The 5,401-nt window shown below is 44.0% G+C and overlaps 1 pseudogene; it reads left to right on the forward strand.

Annotated features, from left to right (window-relative positions):
- Positions 1-3,629: 3,629 nt before the first annotated feature.
- Positions 3,630-3,747, forward strand: LOC126185854 (5S ribosomal RNA; annotated as a pseudogene).
- The last annotated feature ends 1,654 nt before the right edge of the window (positions 3,748-5,401 follow it).

Raw genomic sequence — 5,401 nt, forward strand, 5'->3', positions numbered from 1 at the left:
TTATTGCTTTAAAACGTGTATGTTCTGCGATGAATTTTAACTGTAGCCTCATCAGTAACTAATGCTTTACTCGTTACCACATTTAATGTTTACATCAAATAGTGTGCTGTCTTGTCATAAAATTTCGTCTCATATTTGCCCCACCAGTAAATTTCAAGTCACATCTGCCTCATCAGTAAGTTTCATCTCTCTCTCTCTCTCTCTCTCTCCCTCTGTTTTCATATTCCACTAATGTTTATGTCGAAACACTGTATTCCCTGTCCGTCTGTCCGTCCCGAGCTGCGTGGACAGCGTGACAGATTGCCGTCCTACGGGCCCGGGTTAGATTCCCGGCTGGCTCGGGGAATTTTCTCCGCTCAGGGACTGGGTGTTGTGTTGTCTTCATCATCATTTCATCCCCATCCGGCGCGCAGGTCGCCCAATGTGGCGTCGAAAGTAATAACACCTGCACCAAGGTGGCCGGATCTGCCCCGCAAGGGGGCTCCCGGCCAATGACGCAAAACGCTCATTTCCATTTTTCCACTGTATTCCCTCACTATCACTATTTTATGTCAACTACTGTATACATTGGAATTATATATTAATACCTTCAGCTGCTGACGGGCGTTGATATATATCAACGAGGACAGGGGAAAATGTGTGCGCCGACCGGGACTCGAACCCGGGATCTCCTGCTTACGTGGCAGACGCTCTTTCGATCTGAGCCACAGACGGCACAGAGGATAGTGCGACTGCAGGGACTATCTCGCGCACGCCTCCCGCGAGACCCACATTCTCGTCTTATATGTCCACACACTACATTCGTAGTGTCCCTACCCAACATACTCATTACATGTGGAAGACATTATTACCAAGTCCCGTAAGAGTTCGGGCAATATGTGTGCATCCGCACAGAAAATAAGGTCATGACCGGTATTGCCAGAACTATATACTTATATGGATATGGTGTCTGTTCTTCTAATTTCGTTCTAGACGGCTGCAGGTCATCAATGGTGTCTGTTCTTTCGGACATGTCCGAAAGAACAGACACCATATCCATGTAAGTACATAGTTCTGGCAATACCGGCCATGACCTTCTTCTTCTGTGCGGATGCACACATATTATCCGAACTCTTACGAGACTCGGTAAGAATGTCTTCCATAAGTAATGAATATGTTGGGTAGGGACACTACGAATGTAGTGTGTGGACATATAATGTGAGAATGTGGGTCTCGCGGAAGGCGTGCGCGAGATTGTCCCTGCAGTCGCACTATCCTCTGTACCCTCGATGGCTCATATGGGTAGAGCGTCTGTCATGTAAGTAGGAGATCCCGGGTTCGAGTCCCGGTCGGGACACACGTTTTCACCTGTCCCCGTTGATATATATCAACGCCCGTCAGCAGCTGAAGTTATTAATATATAATTCTAATTTCGTTCTAGACAGCTGCAGGTCATCAATGGTGTCTGTTCTTTCGGACATGTCCGAAAGAAAAGACACAATATCCATATAAGTATACTGCATACATTAGACAGAGAAGGGAAGGATAAAACCTCAAACAAAAAATACTCTTCATATAAAATAGAGGAAGATTACAGAACAAAGGAAGTAAGAAGCACACTTGGTTGACTATGTACATTTACACTCTAGCTAAAACAAGGGATATTCAGAGTTTAAATTGTACAATATTTTATTTACGTTTAATATGTTTACATTTTTCACACATTGAAAATGGTTAACATTTGAAGGGTAGAAAAGCTGAACAGTAGCTTGGTTGAATGGTGGAACAATTAAAAGCTTGACTGATTGAACAGTAGATTGTGTTGCAAGACAAATGTTACTGCAATTTTAGTGTCGCTGTGAAAATGTAAAAAAAAAAAGGAATTTGGTTTATTGTGTGTCGCACACAGGTGATGGAGACCACTTCATTTAACTCGCAGCTTGGCGTGATGTGGCAAACGTGTTCAAATGGCACTGAGCACTATGGAAATTAACATCTGCGGCCATCAGATGGAACTTAAACCTAACTAACCTAAGGACATCATACACATCCATGCCCGAGGCAGGATTCGAACCTGCAACCGCAGCGGTCGCGCGGTTCCAGACTGAAGCGCCTAGAACCGTTCGGCCACACCAGCCGGCGGCAAACATGTTGATTGGGCATAAGCAAGACTGAACTCATTGATAAGCGTCTTACTTTTTCCAACAAGTCTCACCATCAGCAATCAGAGTAATATGATACACATATTTATAGGCGATGCCAAATCTGAACTCACTGGCTACGGATTTTTCAAGCCCCAACTTGTCTGGACTTGTTGAATCGATGAAATATGAAACTGCATCACTGCACATGCGCAGACCCTTTTGCTGCTGATTCAGCAAGATGGTTCGAAAGCACTTAGAAGTATTCAGAACTATTTGGCTGACTCAGCTAGAAGAGGGTTGTAAAACTGAGGGTAGACATCTGCAGTAAATGACTAACGCTGAATGATCATAGCTGTCATATCAATACTGTCTTCCTCTCGGAACATGTGAACAACTCTAGAAAAAGAAGTTTAAGTATAACATATATTACTACAGGGCTATTACAAATGATTGAAGCGATTTCATAAATTCACTGTAGCTCCATTCATTGACATATGGTCACGACACACTACAGATACGTGGAAAAACTCATAAAGTTTTGTTCGACTGAAGCCGCACTTCAGGTTTCTGCCGTCAGAGCGCTCGAGAGCGCAGTGAGACAAAATGGCGACAGGAGCCGAGAAAGCGTATGTCGTGCCTGAAATGCACTCACAACAGTCAGTCATAACAGTGCAACGACACTTCAGGACCAAGTTCAACAAAGATCCACCAACTGCTAACTCCATTCGGCGATGGTATGCGCAGTTTAAAGCTTCTGGATGCCTCTGTAAGGGGAAATCAACGGGTCGGCCTGCAGTGAGCGAAGAAACGGTTGAACGCGTGCGGGCAAGTTTCACGCGTAGCCCGCGGAAAATTGGCTCATGCCACAACTGGACACCGACAGCGCCGACTTCATCTTTCAACAGGATGGTGCCCCACCGCACTTCCATCATGATGTTCGGCATTTCTTAAACAGGAGATTGGAAAACCGATGGATCGGTCCTGGTGGAGATCATGATCAGCAATTCATGTCATGGTCTCCACGCTCTCCCGACTTAACCCCATGTGATTTCTTTCTGTGGGGTTATGTGAAAGATTCAGTGTTTAAACCTCCTCTACCAAGAAACGTGCCAGAACTGCGAGCTCGCATCAACGATGCTTTCGAACTCATTGATGGGGACATGCTGCGCCGAGTGTGGGAGGAACTTGATTATCGGCTTGATGTCTGCCGAATCACTAAAGGGGCACATATCGAACATTTGTGAATGCCTAAAAATACTTTTTGAGTTTTTGTATGTGTGTGCAAAGCATTGTGAAAATATCTCAAATAATAAAGTTATTGTAGAGCTGTGAAATCGCTTCAATCATTTGTAATAACCCCGTATTATATTATTTCGGTTCGCCTACTGATTTCTTTGTGATATTCCCCTTAATTGTACCACAATTTATTTTTGCCAATTTTAACGTTATATTGGGATGCTGCAGTTAACAGCATAACTCGGTTTGTAAAATGCTATAGCTATAAGTGCCAACGGCCTTGCCGCAGTGGTAACACCGGCTCCCGTCAGATCACCGAAGTTAAGTGCTGTCGGGCTGGGCTAGCATTTGGATGGGTGATCATCCGGTCTGCCGAGCGCTGTTGGCAAGCGGGGTGCACTCAGCCCTTGTGAGGCAAAGTGAGGAGCTACTTGATTGAGAAGTAGCGGCTCTGATCTCGGAAACTAACATACGGCCGGGAGAGCGGTGTGCTGACCACATGCCCCTCCATGTCCGCATCCAGTGACGACTACGGTCTGAGGATGACACGGCGGCCGGACGGCAACGTTGGGCCTTCTTGGTATGTTTGGGAGTAGTTTATTACGATAAGTAAGGAGTTCGTCCAAGTTCAGGTCATCGACAGCGATAATGGACGCAGCAATAGGGTGAGGGACTAGAAAGTTGTGAAATCGAATCCTACTCGGAGATTTTGAACGCCAGGGACACACCAATGTTTAGGGACAAAACTAAGAACTTTTAGTTCTTAAATATTAGTTATTAAAAGCCACCTCGAGCATATTAAACGCTAGTGGAAGAGTAAGTGCCACGGAAACTTCGCTGCTACTACGCTAATATGGAATAAACTGTTTATATCAGAAAACAAGTGCAAATAATTATACTACTAACAACACGCAAGCAATTCCAAAGTTTATCAAAGTGTACTACAGATACCTGTTGCCCGCAAAGCTTGTCAATCGGCTTCAGGATGCAATTCAGACCTGATCTTTGTGCAAGCCATGCTCTCAGTTTTACGTAATTCCGAGTTTGTGTATATTTAGTAGTGTCTTTGTTAACCGTTTTGCGGCGTGTGCCTATATGTGTACTGTAATGACATCCCAAATTTTGTTTAAATTGTATCAGCTACGAATACTTCCACATTTACAGCACTATAGGTAGACTACTGCTTCTCTGAGAGTATGCAATAGCGCCATAGTAACTGCAAGGGAATACATCACAGAGAGAATGGCACAGAAACAGACAGAAAGGAATTCTAACTGCCAATTCTTTAAGTTCACTCAGGAAACGGTTCTACATCTACATCTACATGGATACTCTGCAAATCACATTTAAGTGCCTGGTAAAGGGTTCATCGAACCACCTTCACAATTCTCTATTATTCCAAACTCCTATAGCGCGCGGAAAGAATGAACACCTATATCTTTCCGTACGAGCTCTGATTTCCCTTATTTTATCGTGGCGGTCGTTCCGTCCTATGTAGGTTGGTGTCAACAAAATATTCTCGCATTCGGAGGAGAAAGTTGGTGATTGGAATTTCGTGAGAAGATTCCGTCGCAACGAAAAACGCCTTTCTTTTAATGATTGCCAGCGGAAATCCTGTATAATTTCTGTGACACTCTCTCCCATATTTCGCGATAATACAAAACGCGCTTCCTTTCTTTGAACTTTTTCAATGTACTCCGTCAATCCTATCGGGTAAGGATCCCACACCGCGCAGCAGTATTCTAAAAGAGGACGGACAAGCGTAGTGTAGGCAGTCTCCTTGTAGGTCTGTTACATTTTCTAAGTATACTGCCAATAAAACGCAGCCTTTGGTTAGCCTTCCCCACAACATTTTCTATGTGTTCTTTCCAATTTAAGTTGTTCGTAATTGTAATATCTAGGTATTCAGTTGAATTTACAGCTTTGAGATTAGACTGATTTACTGTGTGACCGAAGTTTAACGAGTTCCTTTTAACACTCATGTGGATGACGTCACACTTTTCGTTACTTAGGGTCAACCGCCATTTTTCAGATATTTTTTC

Source organism: Schistocerca cancellata, chromosome 4 (assembly GCF_023864275.1).
Source record: "Schistocerca cancellata isolate TAMUIC-IGC-003103 chromosome 4, iqSchCanc2.1, whole genome shotgun sequence".
NCBI lineage: Eukaryota > Metazoa > Arthropoda > Insecta > Orthoptera > Acrididae > Schistocerca > Schistocerca cancellata.